Source organism: Lactuca saligna, chromosome 1 (genome assembly GCF_052625555.1).
Source record: "Lactuca saligna cultivar CGN05327 chromosome 1, ASM5262555v1, whole genome shotgun sequence".
Taxonomy (NCBI): domain Eukaryota; kingdom Viridiplantae; phylum Streptophyta; class Magnoliopsida; order Asterales; family Asteraceae; genus Lactuca; species Lactuca saligna.
The window spans coordinates 13,368,709-13,389,109 of NC_136417.1; the positions used below are offsets into that span (position 1 = coordinate 13,368,709).

Genomic DNA, 20,401 nt, shown 5'->3' on the forward strand with positions numbered 1-20,401 from the left:
TCAACCATATATGGACCGATCATTTATGTAATTTACTCTAATTTAAGTAGTGAAGATTATTTATGTGTCTTTGACTAGTTCTATTCTAACAATTATTTTTTGTTTTAGCTCATTACTTTCTTTCACTTTGGTAATGGAAAGTGGAAATTCTTTCGTTTGTTTAGAACCTACCGATTAACAATCACAATATCATAGAAATTTGCCAAATTGTTTACATTATATCAGAAGATACGTTACAGTTTGTATAAAATAAAAAGAAAACATATTTAATTCATTACTGTCAACTATAAATAACTAATGATTTTTTTTATTGGAAAAATAGACCCATGTCTCCGCCAAATAAGAAATTAATAGTTTTAATGTATTTTATTTTTCTTAACTATTATGATGCTTTGAAAATTAAATCAGAGAAATTTTAAAAGTTGTGTTATAAATACCTCATTCACTCGTATAAGTAGCCACTTCAAAAGAATATATGAACACCATTACACTCACATGGAGGAGGGTTGGCATAAATAGTCATATATGAACACCATTACACTCACATGGAGGAGGGTTACACTAGTACACAACATTTGGGTTGGGGGGGGGGGGGGGGGGGGGGGTTTGGTTTAAGCATAGAAAATTGCCAATTTTAATCACACTCACATTTTGAAAAAAAAAAAAAAGGATAAATGGTACTTTTGAGCGTCTCTATCAATTGATCTTGTATGTGGAACAAACAATGAAGGTGATGTCACGACTTTAGTCTTAGGCATCACTTATAAATTCTCAATTCGACCACCAGAACAAGTTACAAGTACTCTTTCGCCTATTGTGGACAAAGGTACCAAAAGGTCTGTTGAAGAAAGCATGACTACTCAAAACATTCTTTTAATAATCAACCATTTATATTAAAATATGTTCTTTTTAATTTAATATACCATCAATTTATAAGCCTCCTCAGAAGCTTCCTAAATTGCTTTTGTTTCTTTAAGCGTAGAGTTGTAAAAAAGTTGGCGGTAGGCACGTGCTTGAGGGCATCCGCTGATCCTTTTACAAACACACCAATAATTGATATGTCCAAAAGGTATGCAACTCTACAAATAATTAAACCGCTCTATAACTCAACTATATATATATATATATATATATATATATATATATATATATATATATATATATATATATATATATATATATATATATATATATATATATATAGAGGTTCCGTTGAGATTAAAAATAAAATAGAGATCTCGAGATTCATTATCAGCCACGTATTTCACATCTACCGCTCTAACCCTTCGGCGTACTGGCGCGGCAGGTCTGGTGTAATCATAAATGATTACACAGTGCCACCCGTTCATTTCTCCTCCGCCACCATCCCCACCACCGTAACCGCCACCACCACTACCACCACTTCTGACACTAGTCGACCTCACCATTGTCACATCCGTTACTTATATCACCGTCACCTCTGTCACCACCACCTCTTCTGCAACTAACTATAATAATCATTTATGATTATTCAATCTGTGAACAGACATATATGTATAATAATTTATGATTATGCATATACGTATAAACATGTATAATCCTGTATGATTATACCTCTCTGCCATATAATCATTTATGATTAGACATACATCATTGTTGCTGGTACGCTGGAGCATTAGAGCGGTAAATACGAAATATGTGGCTGAGGTTTAATCTCAAGATCTCTACTTTTTTTTTATTCTCAAGTGAACCGTCCCATATATATATATATATATATATATATATATATATATATATATATATATATATATATATATATAGTGAGATCCGTTGAAAATTAATAGTTTCTCGAGAACCCGAAAACTAAATGTGAAATGTTAGATCAAAATTAGCTCACTAAATGCATGATCGTCATTTTACCAATCTCATTTAATGTTTATTTTTTTGTGTTATTATAAATATTAAAAAAAGCTTAAAAATTAACATAATAAATTAAAATTTTGGATCTTATTATACAGATAATAATTTTCGATTTTTTAAAAAAATGCAGATTTTTAAATTTTTTTAGAAAATATGATTTTTTTTGTTAGAAACAATATATTTTTAAAAATAAGTAAATAAAAAAAACTGAAATATTTAAATAAAAAATTTAATTTTTTTAACCAAAAAAATCAACTTTTATGTGCATATATGCATATTTTTTTCAGTTACATATATGCAATTTCTTATACTATAATATCCGTAAGTAAATCATATATATATATATATATATATATATATATATATATATATATATATATATATATATATATATATATATATATATATTAGTAATCTATAAACACAATAGTATGAGTATTTTATTCGGTACAAAATAAAATATATAAAAACAAAAAATGCTATAAACTTTCAAATTCTTTTCATGTCTTCGTGTCAAGATTTCGATATTTTTTTCAATTTATTATTTTTCACCTCTTCAATATTTTCCACAAAATTTTCCAAATCTACAACAAAATTGGAAAAAAATTGATTAATGCAAGAACACTCACAAAAATGCATTTTTATATATCATGTAAGATTCACATGTGATTATATCATGTAAAATTCACATGTAATTATATAATGTGATATTCACATATGATTGTATCTATTAAGATTCAAATGTGAAATTCACAAGAAAAAAAAATTAACGAAGAACACTCACACAAAATGCATGTGTGCATATAGACAAAATTCATATGTGATTCACTTGTAATTTATATGTGATTCATATGTGATTCACTTATTATTTACATCTAAATCACATGTAATTTGCATGTGAATCACATGTAATTCATATGTGAATTACATGTTATTCACATGTAATTCATACGTGATTTACTTGTGAATCACATTGTAACACTCGATTTTATTGCACATTTCGGTTTAGACCATTTGGTTGATGTATTGTTTGCAGAATTGGTCCTTGGGGGAATGAATGGTCAAATTTGGGAAAGTTGGAGTACACTGGGCGTACTTATGAAGGCTGGCCATGGAGCTCATCCACATACGCTAGGAGTATGTGGAGTACGCTTAGCGTACGTGAGCATTGTGGAAACCCTAATTTTAGGGCTTATACCCTATATAAACCATAAGATAGCCTCTTTTTGGCTAATTTAACCAACCTCCATACCCTTGAAAACCTTAATTCGTTCATTGGCCTTTGTGTGGTGCTTTTGAGCTCTTGAGAAGCTTTTGGTGGGTGTTATGCATCTTGAAGTAGTAGAAGAAGAAGCTTGAAGACTCATTCTTTGGAGGAGAGCCTTGAGATAGATGATCTTGAGTGTCCATTGCGAGTTTCGATCTCCAATGAGCACGGGGTTTTTGCTTTTTCGGTCTACCGGGGATGCGAGTTGGAGATTTTCGGGGTGTCCTTCCAGATAGATTTGATTCCTATCCCCATGTGGGAAGTATGCGTGATTGTAGGGATGGATTGGCTTAGCCGTTTTGGCGCCATGATCGACTGTGAGGGATAGCGGGTGGTGGTTCGAACGCCAAATGGGGGAGAACTTGTAGTATATGGTGAGGGCGCCAGGCTGGGATCAGGGTTTTGTTCGCCAGCCAGGGCTTGACAGTATATACAACATGGGTGTGCCGGTTATTTAGTGTACGTGGTGGATACCCGGGTTAGGGATCAACCCTCAGTTTCAGAGGTCCCTGTAGTTAGAGAGTTTACTGACGTGTTTCCGGAGGAGTTACCCGGAGTGACTCTGGAGAGGCAGGTTGAGTTCAGGATTGATCTAGTGCCGGGTGCGGCCCCTATCGCTAAGGCACCATACTGACTGGCACTGCCAGAGATGCATGAGTTGTCATCTCAGTTGCAGGAGCTGCTAGGTAAGCAGTTTATTCGGCCGAGTAGTTCACCTTGGGGAGCATCGATCCTTTTCGTTAGGAAGAAGGACAGTTCTCACAGGATGTGCATTGACTATAGGGAGCTGAACAAGTTAACGGTGAAGAAACGTTATCCTCTGCCGAGGATATGTGATCTTTTCGATTAGCTGCAGGGTGCATCTTGGTTTTCCAAGATTAATTTGAGATCAGAATATCACCAGGTCAGGGTGAGGGAGGAGGACATGGAGAAGACCGCATTTCAGACTCGTTATGGTCATTACGAGTTCGTGGTGATGCCATTTGGGCTCACCAACACGCCAGCAATGTTCATGGATCTGATGAACCGAGTCTGCAGACCGATGCTCGATCGCTCAGTCATTGTGTTCATAGATGATATCTTGGTGTATTCCAAGACTCGTGAGCAACATGAGGAGCATCTTAGGGAGCTACTGGAGGTTCTGAGGCGAGAACGGTTGTATGCCAAGTTCTCGAAATGCGAGTTTTGGTTATGAGACAAACTCCAACTGCTTGCTAATCAGCTCAGCACCTGCACCTGAGCTGTAACATCCAGATTTCCCGGTATCATATTTTAATTATTTAATTTGAAGTTTTGAATAGAGACTCGGTGAGTTGACGCTTAGACTCGCCGAGAGGGAATGCGATTGCTGACTGGATTAATGAACGAATCGGCGAGTCAATGGGTGGACTCGACGAGTCTGCGCTGATGTCAGAAACCCTAATTTTCCTAGCTTGTGCCCTATTTAAGGGACCTTATAGCCCTCATTTGCAGCTACCAATCCAGAGAGAGAGAGAGACCCTTGAGAGCTTGAGCGAGTTGTGAGAGAGACAGAGCTATTTTTGATCATTTTTGGTGTGGTTTTGCAAAGAAGAGGTTGTTTCCAGCAAGAGGATGTTAAGGGAGTGGCTGATTCGAAGTTTTCAAGCTCAGGTCTTCAATACTAAGGTAGCAAATCGAACTCTCTTTATGTTTTGGTTAAGGTATATGAATATAGGCTTTTTTTTATACCCTTTGTATGGCTTGAATTGATGAGTTTATGGTCCCTTTATGTGTTAGACTCCGGATCTGGATCCATAGAGGTCCAGAGAGCCTTATCCATCTTGCTTTATGAAGTGATATAGAAGGAATGAACTTAGGTTGCCATTTTTGAGGCTATTTCTTCAAAAGGAACCATATATGTGTTGCATGAGTGCAAAGGTTTCTCCTTTACGTGATTAGTGGGTATGGAAAGGTCAGATCTATAGGTTAGAGAAGCAGATCTGACCTCAGAAGGTTGATTTGGTGATTGTCATGGGAGAAACTCGCCGAGTCCATAAGGTGACTCGACGAGTTGAGCTGGGTTGCTCTGCGACTCGTGTCCGGATGTAGCCGTCGAGTAGAAGGTTCACTCACCGAGTCGAGTGAGGTTTAGAAGGATCCAGAGTACACGCTTGGACTCGCTGAGTCACCTCTGTACACCCGACAAGTCTGGTCAAAGTTGACCATTGACTATCGTTGACTTTTAGGGTTGGGTCAACACTTGGACTTTTGGACCATTAGAAGGGTAAAATGGTCTTTTAGCCTTCTGAGAGATCATTAGAACAAACTGGTCTAGCCTGGAGAGCCGTTATTAATTTGATATGATTGCTTATAGGTTTAGGGTAGGCTAGGTCATTATTACAAGGTTCAGGGATACCGAGCACGTGAGTTACTAGACAACATACGAGGTCGGTCTTCTCACTTTACTATACTTAGAGTGGTAACTATGTGTGACCGGAAGGTCTTATATGCTATGCGAAGTATGTGATATGTGTTGCTATGTGATATGTATGTGCTATGTTATGTTATGACTACCATGTTATGGACCGGAAGGTCTAAGAGAGTTGGGACGGAAGTCCCCTAAGACACATGGATCAGAATATCCCATATAGTTATGGCGATGAGTGGCGTATGTGTTGTATGTGGTATTTTGGGGAACTCACTAAGCATTTATGCTTACAGTGTTATGTGTTTCAGGTACTAGCGATGATCGTGGGAAGGCGCCGACATGATCCGTACACACTGGCAGGAGATTTGTTTTATGATCTTGGGATATGTTTTTATCATGATGACATTTGTTAAACTTGAGAATTTGAGAATGTTGAATGAGTTTTATGTTATATGAAAAAAATGAAAATTTGTTTTGAAAATTCACGTTGTTACAAGTTGGTATCAGAGCCTTGGTTTGAGGGATTCAGTATACCTTTGAGCATATCTCAACTCAAACTGAGGATTTGAGAAGGTTTTTTTTTTTTCATAAAAGGAACAATTTTTCTAAAAAGTAAAGGAATGAAAGGAAAGCGGAAAGGAGCAGTGTATATCATCATCCAGCACCCGAACGGTGATTTCACATATTACCCTTACATTATGTGTTATAAGATATGATATGTGATGCCTTAGCCCAGGGGATTTCTACTGGTATGAGATGCTTCGAGAGTGAGTGGGTAGCAGTAAGGAGTTATGAGAAGTCTATTGAAGGGTAGCCTATGCTTAGCAAGATATAGAGTACTTGTGTATTGGGATCCTAGGAGGAGGACTTGGGATGAGTGCTGATGCGGTGTGGAAGGTAGTATAGGGCATGTACTACTGGAGACACCGGATCAATGCGCAGTCCAACTAAGAATCTTTACGGTACTAAGAAGCAAGTAGGGACAGGTTATCGAGTGCGTGCATACTCGAGCAAGTCTCTGATATTTTTATGTTGTATTTCAGAGACATCATGGTTACGACACGCCACATATGAGAAATCAGCAGCGTGAGTGACGAGGAGATTCATCAGATGATCCACGAGGAGGTGACTGAGGCTATTCGCACAGAGATACTTGAGATGTTTTGGTCTATCAAGACCACTTTGATTGATACGTTTGATGAGAGATACACAACAGTTACTGAGGCTGCGACTTCTGCAGCTACTGCGGCTGTGGCTGCTGCTAGACCTCAGGGGGTGACTCGATGCTGTTTCGAGAGTTCAGCAACACGAAGCCACCATTGTTTGATGGGGCGCATGATCTAATCGCTGAGATAAGATGGATTTCTGATATCGAGGGATGCTTCTACACCCGTTCGTGTCCTGAGAATCTGAGGGTTCGGTTCGCGCTGAACCAGCTCCGCCTGGAAGCGAAAGATTGGTGGAAGTTTGTTACAGCGAACTTCACTCTTGCAGAGATTTCAGAGGTGATCTGGGAGAGGTTCACCATCATGTTCAGAGATGAGTATGTTCCCCCAGTGGAGAAGGTGTTGGATAAGGTGTCTAAGTCCATAACTTATTTGGTATATACTTGACCCGACCCAGCATGGTCCATTTGGGTTGCATCTCATCCAAACTATTTATGGATAATTTTATGAGAGTTATACACATATGATTATTAATATATTATAAGTTATAATATATTAATATGAAGTCATGTTATTTAATTAGTCATAGTCTTAAATTAATTATGAATTAATTTAGAGATTAAAAGGAAGACTAATTAATTGTGGCCTATTATATTTTATATAGTGTGGGCTAATACTCATTTGTTAATGGGCTAAGCTAATATGGAAGTCCATGGATGATCCATGGAGCTTTTAACCCATGGATCCTTGGAAAAGGAAAGGTCATGGGTTATTAGGGTTTCACCCTAACCATGCACACTATATAAGCATGCTTATGGAGCATGAAATGGTGCCTAAGGGTAACTAGTGAACTAGTGTGTGTGAGCTTGTGTGTGGCCGAAATTACAAGTGTGTATTCTCTCTCAAAGTTTTCCAAGAGTTTGTGGTGTTTTGTGATTCCATTTGAGGCATTCACACTATTGGTGCTTGGCCCTCAAACTCCTTAGAACCAAACTCATCAAAAGGTATGTAATCTCTTCTAACTCTTTATGTTGAAATGTTCCCCATGCCATGTTAGATAGGTTATAAACCTTGGAAAAAATTATTATTTTGCATGTATTTAGACAAACATAGATCCAAGGTTTATTAGGGTTGCATGCACACTTAGGAAGTGTTAGATTGCTCAAAACCCAACAGTGGTATCAGAGCCTATGCTTGCTTGTTTGAATACTTGATGCAAATTGCTGAAAATCGAAGATTTTATGCTGTCTGCACAGCTGACTCGCCGAGTCCATGAAGGGACTCGACGAGTCCAAGGCAAAACTCATCCAACTCGATGAGTTGGTTCATGCACTCGACGAGTTGGACCCCCAAACAGCATATCTTCGAGTTTTGGTGCTGGAATTGGTCTAGAATCATTACCTTAAACTGTTTTGGACTCATAAAACCTGTTTTTGATGTGGTAATGATGATGGTGGACCAATTTCAAAGTTATAATCAAAATTCCATGATTTTATGTGTTCATATAATTCTTGAAATTTTGATGATCATATTCATGTTCTTATGAATTTAGAAGATGATAGGAATTATTTGCTGAATTGTTTAGGATTAATTCTGATCATTTATGTGTTTTAATGGAGTCCATAATTTGTCCTCAAGTTATGGATATCCAAAGGTCACTTTTATTTAACACACACTTAAAACACATAAGTTACATGAAAATTAAGAGTCTTCATTTTTATGAACCTTTAACTCATAAGTTATGAAATGAAAAGTCTTGGATGGTTACAAAAGATGAAGAGTCTTGTCCTTAAGTTATGGAGTTTCAAGAGTCACTTCATTAATAAATATATAAATAAAGTGTAACCTTAATTAATTCCATAAGTTATAAAATAAGGAAAAGTAATTCTTTTATTAGTTTAAAGTCTTCCATAACTTGTCCTCAAGTTATGGAACTTGAAGAGTTTTTGGATTAAAACTACTTTAAACACATAAATCATGGAATTAATTAGTTTTGAATAGTTTCAAAATTTGCCCTCAAGGTTTGGAATTTGGAAAAGTTTCACACACTTTAATAAACTTTAATTCCAACACTTAGAATTTTAAAAGTTAAAATTCAACCCTTATACTATTTATAACATTAATGGTTAATTATACATATATGTATAAGAACAAGTCGTTTTACCGTTAGTAGGCCTCATTCACGAAGCCGGTCTATAAGGCGGGTATAAGGTTGTTGCCTATAAAATGGCGACTTAATGGGTGTCCATTCTCACCCACCACTTGCTTGATCGGTGGAGGGTCGTTAGCCAAACGGGTAGGACAATGAGTTTAAATTCTCGTTAAAAGTATAATGAATATTATAAAGTATCTAAATATTTTTTTTATTTAATTCCCAATCTTAGTTACTTTAGGAAAAATGTGAATTTGGTGCTAGCCCATGGAATTCACACTTTGTACCTTACCAAGTCGTTGGTGGAGCGTGTGTGGTTAACGGGCACACTAACTTGGACTAGTAAGGATCACGAAGGGTGACTTAATGTTTGTCATAGATCAATGGAGTGTGTGTGGTTAACCGGCACATTGATTAGGTGATAATATTAAGGGTACCAAGTGAATTGGTATGGTTATTCACACCTTGTTTTGTGATCCTTGGCATCCCAGTCACAAAATTTGAGAGGGCACACTCGAGATTGAAACATGCCATTGAAAAGTTCAATGAATCTCAAAAGATCTAGGAATGTCAAATCCAATTAAAACCTAATAAATTATTTCGTTTTTCATGGTGGAAATTGGTGAATCGTCATTCGCCTACCTTCAAATATTTTATAGCTTGGATTACGGCATCCCTCTTCCAAATTATAAAATATTTTGTTGGGTCCTAGCCTTAATATTTCATATTGGGTGTTATATTAAGGACTTTGAATCAACTAACTTGATTTTCTCCCATAATAGATGTCTGGTTTAGACAACTATGATTTTCCCAAATCTCTTGAAGATGGTGTTCCCTCAACATCATGCTTCACTTCCTCCACCTCCTCCAATTATTCTCCCTCACTCACAAGTTCTTGAAAAGTTTAAAGTCACTCAATCCCTATTGGCAAGCATAGTCTATGTGTGCTCACATCTTGGAGATAAAGTCACATATTGACAAGCCGGGAGAGTTAGGTGTCAAAGTCTCGTGAAAGTTGGATGCTCAATCACTTTCTTAGTAACATAGTCAGTCTCTTCGGGACTACTATAAGACAGACTATGACACGAGCCTTAATGATCTTATCTATTTGCTTTGTGCTGTGGAATCAACAAATGATTTGAAACACCAGTAAAGCAAATTTTATTAGAAGATCAACTTCCCAAACCTTAAATGGACATTGGCAATGGTAGCATTGGATATCTAGAAAAACATTTCTCTTCCCAATGGAAAGGGATCGGCCATAGTCAACTCGGTTGACCAAATGGTAAAGAGAAAGGCTAAGTCTGTGATAGTCTCATGTGCTATTACCAAAGGGTCCATGTGTTTTGTTGCCAAAGGAAGGGGCATTGGTTGCGAAGCTGCCATATTTACCTGAAAGATCATAAGATTGATCAAGTCAAAAAGTTTGACTCTACTTCAGTTAAAGTCCACTGACTAACTCTATTAAGTTCCTATTTGGAGATTCTTATTGCATAATGTGAATGGGTCACATGTTGATGTTTTTATGAATCCAAGAAAAGATAGGAAGCTTAAAGTAAGTATATGTTGATTCTGATTGCGAAGGTGGGTTTTGATCGCATGGTTCGGTAATCGATATTTTGAGCTGTTGCTTAAGAGTTATAATATATTGCTTATGAATAGATAACAACAAGGTTTTCATGTGGATTGTAAGGATAAGTTTTTCCGCAAAGTTTTAAAATAAAAGAAAAAAGGGTTTTAATTTTATTTATTTTAAAAATATCCTTACAATGGCATCTGTGGAAAATTGTTGCTTATATGTTTCCAGTAATAGCAATATTGGAAAGTGGATTTGATTCTTTCATTTGTGGTAATGTCTGAATTTACCAAATGAAGAAAATTTTTCATCACCCAAGTTTCAATTGGACAGAAACTTGGAATCATACAAGTTGTATTGTATGATGAATGAAAATTTTCATCTTTGAAAATTAAGACTAATTCTTTGATGACATCACTACTAGAAAAAAGGCCTTTTATGACGCTCATTGCGCGTTGTAAAACGCTCAGACGACGCGCAAATGCGTGTCAAGGAAGGCCCTGTCATAAAGAGAGACGACACGCATTTATGACGCGCATTTACGACGCGTATTTACGACGCGCGGTTATGACACGCAATGCGTATCAAGGAAGGCCCTGTCATAAAGGAAGACGACACGCATTTGCGTGTCGTAACCTTACGACGCGTGTGTTTATGACACGCAATGCGTATCAAGGAAGCCCCTGTCAAGAAAGGCCATGTCATAAATGAAGATGACACACATTTTTGCGTATCATAATTTTAAATGTTCTAAAAAAAATATTTATATATTTATTAATTTTTAAATTAAATTTGCATTTAATGTCTCATAATAGAAATAAAATATCATATACAAAAAATACAATCCATTGCATAAAATTTAATGTCATACAATTCTATTTTTTACAATATCTAAATTTGCATGTAATCTACTCTCTACATCAAATTCCAACTAACTAAAGTTGCATCTTGGCTTTCATAATTCTTTAAGACTAATGCTCCAAACAGATGTTATATGGATAAGAAGTTGTACATTGGCCCATCTACTCTGTGTTTCATACTAACAATTGAAATGAAGAATGCAACACTTGCATTTGCAGCATCTTATCTCTTTTGGCTTGAGCTTTCTTTTCCTCTTCTAACTCCAAAGCTATTCGCTTTCATCAACCCTATAAACACAACACAAAATCACTTGTCATTTTCATTCTACTTTTAAAATTAATTCTTATCAGGACATTCTGCTTTTAAACCTACCAATCTACAAATTTTTCAAAGAATATAATTTATAATTTTTATGGAAAGTACATTGCTATTTCTTGAATACAAGATGTTACAAATCAAGAAACTTACATGGACTGCCGACCACCATGAACCTGCAAGACACGAGACATCAAATAAATCAAAATTAAATTTTGATTTTTTTTGCTTTCAGTAACGATTAACATTTAACAAAAAAACAAAAGGTCAACCCACTCCCTTTGCCTCATTCCAGCTGACCCACTCCTTGGAAACAAGAAAAAAAAACTATCAACCAACAATTTACTTATATTTGAGAGGTTTTCATATTGATTTATTTATTTGTTAATAAATAGTTTACATACTACACCTATGGTATGGATTAAGTATTCAGGGGAGGATTTACTATCAAGGAAAATGTCGAGGGTAAATTGTTCACATTGGTTTAAGTGATCTGCAATCTCTTTGAATTTGAAAGTATGACTTCGTCTTGAAGCTGCATAAAATAAATATCAATGAATACAAGCGCATAAGTCATAATCACATCTATTATTGTGTGCACATTAAACTAACACTAATTGCTAAAAGAATAAAGGTTTTGACATGTGCTACCGACTTATGCACAAGTATTAATCAACTATGAAAAATGGTTTTATTATTGGACCTATTTAACATATGCATGGACTTATTAAGTTTATTCATGAAAAAGAATAGAATAGAAAAGCACCTTTAGCAAATCTACCCAGTTTTAGCAAATGTATTACAAATACAAGAGTTGTTGTACCTCAACTGCTCTTGCTTCAAAAAAGTGATCAGGTCTGGGCGCATGACCACCATTATGCTGAAGGATTCTAATTTTGCCTTCTTATAACCAAAAATAAATAATAAAAATAAAAATATAGACTAAAGTTTTTTTTATTAGATAAAGTACAGACCTTGGTTCCATAAACAAGACCACCTCCAGCAAGAGGATGAAAGCAAGCTACATTGACCTCATCTTCTGCACTCGGAAGCGCACTGACAAGTTCCATATCTGAAACTCTATATACCTGAAACCCAAAACCATATGTTCAAATAATAAACAACCATGAATCGACAAATGTGGATAGAAAATTAGAAAAAAAAATAGTAACCTCTAAAACTGTGTAAATGGATAATGAGGTCTCCCCATTAATAACAATGCTTTTAAGAGGGGAACTGTGATGTCGACCATAAGCAAGCAATATGTGTTCAGAGGTTGGCGAAAACCGCAAACATTTTTAAATTAATTAAATTACATTCAAACAGAACGTAAATATCTTCATACTAGATATAATAAATAAACCTACTTACCTGAATAGATGTTAAACAATGAGCAGCTCTAATCGGCCTCGACTTAAGTATAGTACCAAAACTACACCAAACCAATATCAATACATTATTAATTTTCAATTAAAGAAATATATATATTAAAATATAAAATGATAAATAGAAAAAGAAATTGAAAATTTACGTTGCATCCTCGAGCAAATATATCCAAAACAATTATAGGTAGAATAACATAGTAGGTTGTTCGACTTCAGCAGCAGTAATAAAGACTTAACACCAAAATAAGAAACTGGGACAGGAAAGTAAAGTTCACAGGGCACAAAATATGGTAATGACAGGGAAGGGCAAAACTGGAATATATGCAGTTTTGGTAATCTGAATAGGGAACAGAGTATACCAAAGTTTTAGAGGCTTTTCTATAGAAATAGAAGATGATCTTACTCTGTCCACATCCACATTATTCTCTGCCTCCAGCTATGTTGTTGAAGTTGGAACCTTAAAAGAAATGTTCTTAGCTACATTAAGTTGTGAAGCTTTCTAAGCAAAAATGGAAAGGCATGAGATCTGATTGGTTAATTCATCAACCGAAATGTCTTCTGTAAGCAAAAAGTAAAACATGAACTTCAACTTAAAAAAAAACTAATATAGAAAAAGGCATAAATTAAAGGAGAATATGTTATATATCAATGGAAACATACCAGATTGGATAAGTTTCTCAATGGCAATGATATCATATGTTTTATCATTACATGACTCCTTAATTAGATCAAGCAAAGAAAGAACTGTTTGTTTCCAATACCGAATGTTGAACTCCATTGGTCATGCACTCATGCTATGAATACAAATAAAAAGTCTTAAGGAATTCAGAAAGATAGCTTAATCATACCTGGGAGATCTTGTAGTCAATGTCTCCCCTAGAGATGAAAACTTTAAATTACTACTACCCTCACTTCTTCTATTATTAAATCAATGCAGAACCTACTGCACCCATTAATGCTTTGATCATTTTGTTTCTTCAGAAAAAAAAAAAAAAAAAAAACACATCAAATCATTCACTGATTCCATTAGATATCATAAACCGAATCGAACCTAGGCAACTCTTATCAAACACAACTAAGTTTTTCAGTTTTCGCATTTCTAAAACTCTAAAAAATCACTTCAAAAAATATAATAATAATAATAATAATAATAATAATAATAATAATAATAATAATAAATGATCGTGAAAAAAATATAAAAATGGCTACATAAACCAGAAGAAAAGGAGACAAGTCAGTCATAGACCATCCAAATGAAGATCTCTCTCAATACTTCTAGCTTCTGGGTCATCAGAATCCATCGTTTGTTGGAGTATACCAGCATATAACTTAATATATCACCTACGAAGATGACAGAAGTGCTAAATTTGGCTCCAAGATAACCTATAGTGAAACTAAGTAGTGGCGATCTCGAGCCCATGCAGAAACTGCATGACCCTTAGCAGGTTCATTTATTCCATCTTCAAATATCTATCATTTGTGAAAATTGAAGCTTAGAAATCTTGCACATCAAAGGGTACTTACTACTTCCATTACAACTATTTAAATATGCAAGGAACAAGGATCATACCTCAACCCAATCCTTAGGACTGAGATCTTCCCATTTCTCATCCACCATCCAAGGAGGTTGGCTGGAATCGTGATACATAGCAAGCCTTTCAAGTTGCAATGACTGAAAAAAAAAAAAAACATGTGAGATATCAAAAAGACATAAACTTAATATTTTTTGGTAAATGATAAAAAAGTAGAAGACATATATCATGACTAGGACATAAAGAACTGAACTTTGTTAAGAATTCATTTCCTGTTTCTAAGACCTAAAGAGGTGTCAATGACTAAATATTTAAATGGAAAAGCAGGATACAAAAGATGGAAAATGGGACTGAGCTTTCGTAATTTATCTAGTGCACCACTGGTGTCAAATGTTTCATTCCCCTTTTCATCCACTATAAAAGCAGCAAGCTTTGCCAGAGTAAGACCAATAGCAAAAGGATGTCCTGGATTGCTGAACAAAAAACATTGTTCAAATCAGGCAAATGAAGAAATATGGACTGAGAAGCTGATTTTTAGGCAACCTCATCCTCCATCCTTAGAGATTATTAAGAAAATGTGCAGAAATTATTAACAAACCTTTCCAGAAACCGATGCTTAAGGCCCCTGATGAAAATCCATGGACATATTCAGCCAAATATCGTCGAAGCATTAAAAGGATTATAGTTATTTGCAATATAAAGGAATAAAATAATGTTCAAGACAATAACAAGCCATCAATAAATTATAATTATACTAAGAAAACTGAATAAATTGTACCATTAAAAAGATTATAGTTATTTGTAATATAAAGGAATAAAATACTGTGACATGGCAAGGAGATATTGTTGCTGAAGCCCTCCACTCTAGGTTCTCTCCACCACAACCAAAACCAGATGATTTGAACGATTGGTGTAAACAATCAAATGTCACTCCCAATACTTCAGAAGCATCATTTTGCTAAGTTGCATTTCTGAGAAAGTGAGATGAAGTAGGAAAGAAAAAGATTTTAATCCTTTTTTAATGTAAAAAACAAAATCTTTTTATAAATGTAACTAACCTCGACAGACAGCTGTTCCTTTTGTTTTTGGATTGCAACTTCTATGCAAGAATCGAACTGATGGAGAAATTCGTTCACCCTCCAACTGTCTAATTGTGGAGGGTGGCGACATAGAAACACGCTGACAGCCTAGGCTGCCGACCATGGCGGTAGATGGTGCTTGGCGGGGAAAACAGAAAAGAATGAGAAGAAAATAATAGGAATCGATAGCTTAGGTTGGAGAAAATTTTGTCTCGAAGTCCTCTTCCCTCGACGGTGACTCATAAATCCGGCAGACCCACACAAAAACCTTGAACAATTCCCTCTCTAGCCGCCAAGACGAACGAATAGAAGATTAGGGTTGTTTTGCGATGCTAGTGGTTTGGTTAGAGGGGATGTATGAACTAAATATAAGCAATCGTCCCTAATAGAAGATCTCAAAGGGACCCTGGTTTCAACAGAAGGCTTTCATCCAAAGGATACCTGATGTCAAAACGTGGCCGCCAATTAGGTTTTTTTCATGTGGAGGATGTAGTTGGAGGTTTTCATCCAGAGAAATCCCGAGTTGTGTTGGATGAAGGACTAGGGTTGGAGGCGTTGGAGGTGGGTGAAGATGAAGTCGATCCCTAAGGCTTTTTTCTTGCTAATTCAAAGATTAGGGTTGATGGCTGAGAAAGGATCAAACAGGCGGGGGTTTTGATTTTTATGGATTCCATTTCCCCCCTGGTTTTGATTTTTATGGATTCCATTTCCCCCCTTAGCTATTAAAACGCGCGTTTCATTAAAATTATAAAGCGACAACCACAGACGACGCACGTTTAAGATAAAGCACCCTCCGTGTTTTTAATTTTTCTTCTTCAGACACTAATTCAAGGGCACGCAATAATGCGTGACCTAAATCCTTAAATTTTTTGAAGAGATGGCACTTTTTTAACGTCACTCTTTTGCGTAACATAAATCTCCGAGTGTCGTTGTTTGCGCGTCGTAAAAGGGTCTTTTTCTTGTAGTGCATGTATATGTGAGTCAATTGAAGGACTAAGGAATTAGGTACACTGGGTGTGCACTGGTCAAGGTCCACCACAAAGATTTTTATCATGATATGATTATACTTATGAGGTTAAGTATAATTCTGTAACACTGGAAAGGTTACAATGTATGACAAAACAAATGAGAAGAATCAAATTAGGCAGAAAGATAAAAGTTTCTCAAATCTGAAAGGATGGGAGAGTACTTTAGTATCGTATTTCATGATCATCTTAATGATTATGAAACCATATCACAAATTCATACTCTAAGGACGTCTTAGTGCATTGTTATGGCTAAGAAGAGAGGTCATGAATTGTTGGATTGGTTAAAATCAAGAAGATGAGTCATACTTCATCGAAAACAATTCTTAGAGTCATACTCCAAGATTGTAACCTTGAGTGACATAAAGGAAGATTTATTAACACTAGTCAAATGTAAGAGTAAAATGTTTTCTACTCTTGTACATTTGAGATTGATAAGTTGTGATGTCTTGGATGAGACAAAAACCAACTAAGACCAATTGTGTGAAGTGTTAGTCCTGATAAGAATCCGCACTATCCCTTGAATATTTGTTTTGTCAAGGAATGGTTCTTGACTGGGGAAACTTATATGTCAAGGGGACAGTGGGAGCCTTAAATATCCTGAAAGAGTTTCAAGATTTAATCAAGAGTAAAACCTGTAATTTGTCACTAGCACACGACTTAAGGTTTGTAACCTATCGTGTTGACATAATTCTTATTTCTGTACCTACTTCAAATAAGTTGAATTTGCATGTGAGTTATCAGAGTTCAACTTGGAAGCATTGGTGGGCCTTGTGCTACCAAGGTGACAAGAAACTAAGATTGAACAAGTTTAATCCATGTAAGGCTGAATTTGTCACTGACCTTATCTTGTGATTATGGTTTTGACAAATTCACATGGATAGGAACTCATACACTATAAAATCTAAGTGTCATAAGATTTCTCTCCGATTCATGAAAATGATGGTGAGGAAACGCTTTCACTAAGTAGATTTTACGTAGATATCAATTGTGTTATTTGCATTTTCAAAAGTCGTTAGTGGAGCGCGTGTGGTTAACCGGAACACTAACATGGACTTATGAGAAATGGCAAATGCCTAAGCAATTGAGACTATGATTACGGAATCCCTTTTCATGGTTCTGAAAATTGTTTAGACACACATGCGAGCTATCTAAGAAAGGGTGTATGAATCTAAATTTCAGAAGTCCAACAGATTTATGGAAATATGTCAGAGCTAGTGGGAGCATAAGTGTTATGCTAATAATCATCATGTTAGTGGGAGCATGATTATTACGTTTAGTGTTGCAAGTTAGCAATGTTAATTATAGAAAACAAAAGTTTCAATTCGTGAAGTTTCAGGGGTTGAAAAGTTGTTTTGCTATAATTAAGGGAGAGGAAATTATACTTTATTTCAATTCTAGAAGCTTAGATTGAGATTTTAATCATCTTTAGTTAAGGACATATATATGAATTTTATGTCTGAATGGTTCGACTTAAGGAAATTCTATATATATTGCGTTCTCAAAATTCAATTATGACTACGGCATCCCTCTTCATAGTTAAATTTTGAAAACATGGCAAATAAAAAATATTGTAGCAAAAGACTGGTCTAGCCCCTTGTCTTTATGTGAGACATCATGACCGTGTCCCATATGCTTCGGATATAGGATCAATTGCATGTGTTATAATATTCATCCTTTCTAAATTTTCAAATGCTCAAGGCATTTAGAAGGAAAAAGTCTAGAAGTAGATATGACTAAAGTGATTAAGCAATTGTCGAGTACAATCTGAGGTTCACCAAAGATTGGTTGCTCAGGGAAAATTGGAAGTATGATGTAAGTTGTCGGAAAGGACCATATTGACATTTTATGAAAAGAGGTAACTCTTGTTTAGAAGTGATAGTCAAAATGGGACGATGGAAATGTCTCCATAGGTGGAAGTTATTCAATCTATATAACATTAGAAAAACTTAATGCAAGAAGGATGTTCAAAACAATGTACTTTGAATATGAGACTTCGTTTCCATAGAGTTGATCTCCTTTGGAATCCTCTGTAATGACTGATGACAAGGTTTTGGTGACCTTGCGCATAATCATTATGAGAGGATCAATGCATATAAGTTTAAAATCTAACAGATTTTTGGTAAATGGTAGAAATTAGAAATTCTTACATTTACAATAAGGATTTGGGATTGTGAAATGAGCAACATTGGAATGATGTTTAATTGATCTACATCACAATGTAAAGATCATAGACAAACATAGTGTGCATGTTAGGAGTATGGCATAACTATTGTTTAGAAAAACAAAGTGTACATGCTAGGAGCCTGGGACAACTGTTGTTTTATTCAAGTCTTAAGTTGATTGTTTGAAACATTATATAATGAATAATGTGTAATCAATATGGTGATAAATAAAAGGTGGTTTTATTTATATTCAAAAGGGTTCTGAGACCATATTGGATTCGATTATTATTGTGTTTCACTTTGCATGTTTTGACTTCCAAAATAGCTAGGTTATTCTTTTCGAATGACTAAGTTATTTAAACACTCCGCAGTCGTTCATATGTTGGAAGTAAGTATGAATCAAGACTGTCATGAATCGGGTTTGTAGATGGCTAAATGGGTTTAGTCATAGCAATGGTTACTACAACATTCATGAGTGCTCATAAGTTATGAGTATTGGAATAAACCCACGCTCACTTGTATCACTTCATGGAATTTATCTCGAGTGATCGTGAGACGGTAATATCATATAAATCTTCAAACCTAGAGATATGAGTTGTTACCTATGAGTTGGTTGTGCATTGATTGCACGTAAACGCATCAGTAACTTGATGTTATAAAACGTGCCTTTGTGTACAATTCAACAAGTAGTAGAACAAGCATATGAGTCGAAGTTTATCTGTTCCTTCCAGAAATATAAGTGATATCTGGGCCCCTCGATGATTTTGTTGTGACCTATGTACCGGCCGGTTAGAACTAAATTGATGTGTTCGATTAAGTTCTTTGTCAAACAAATCGAAAATCGGGAAACAAACTGCTGGACAATAAGTACGACGTTGTTCCATGTATTTGTCCGGCTGATATTATGAGAACAGAGGATTATATGATCACTTATCTAAAATGGCGCTTCATAGTTCAACAGAGTCTTCATAGTTCAACGGAGTTTTCGAGAGCTACGATTGCTGGTTGGTTCCTGAAGTAACATACGCAAATATAGTTATTACTTATTAGACTTATCCAAGTGGGAGTCTGTTGGATAAGGTGTCTAAGTCCATAACTTATTTGGTATATACTTGACCCGACCCGGCATGGTCCATTTGGGTTGCATCTCATCCAAACTATTTATGGATAATTTTATGAGAGTTATACACATATGATTATTAATATATTATAAGTTATAATATATTAATATGAAGTCATGTTATTTAATTAGTCTTAGTCTTAAATTAATTATGAATTAATTTAGAGATTAAAAGGAAGACTAATTAGTTGTGGGCTATTATATTTTATATAGTGTGGGCTAATACTCATTTGTTAATGGGCTAAGCTAATATGGAAGTCCATGGATGATCCATGGAGCTTTTAACCCATGGATCCTTGGAAAAGGAAAGGTCATGGGTTATTAGGGTTTCACCCTAACCGTGCACACTATATAAGCATGCTTATGGAGCATGAAATGGTGCCTAAGGGTAACTAGTGAACTAGTGTGTGTGAGCTTGTGTGTGGCCGAAAATACAAGTGTGTATTCTCTCTCAAAGTTTTCCAAGAGTT

General features: G+C 35.6%; 2 long non-coding RNA genes across 2 annotated transcripts; both read right to left on the bottom strand.

Annotated features, from left to right (window-relative positions):
* Positions 1–11,368: 11,368 nt before the first annotated feature.
* On the bottom strand, positions 11,369–14,089 carry LOC145048327 (uncharacterized). The gene is made up of 9 exons (XR_013682808.1): positions 13,859–14,089; positions 13,414–13,467; positions 12,997–13,057; positions 12,798–12,861; positions 12,600–12,713; positions 12,449–12,505; positions 12,071–12,160; positions 11,779–11,801; positions 11,369–11,597 (listed from the first exon to the last, which is right to left on the bottom strand). It is a non-coding gene; the product is annotated as an uncharacterized LOC145048327 (long non-coding RNA).
* A 113-nt stretch (positions 14,090–14,202) lies between these two features.
* On the bottom strand, positions 14,203–16,254 carry LOC145048335 (uncharacterized). The gene is made up of 4 exons (XR_013682809.1): positions 15,601–16,254; positions 15,141–15,513; positions 14,581–15,015; positions 14,203–14,480 (listed from the first exon to the last, which is right to left on the bottom strand). It is a non-coding gene; the product is annotated as an uncharacterized LOC145048335 (long non-coding RNA).
* Positions 16,255–20,401: the final 4,147 nt, after the last annotated feature.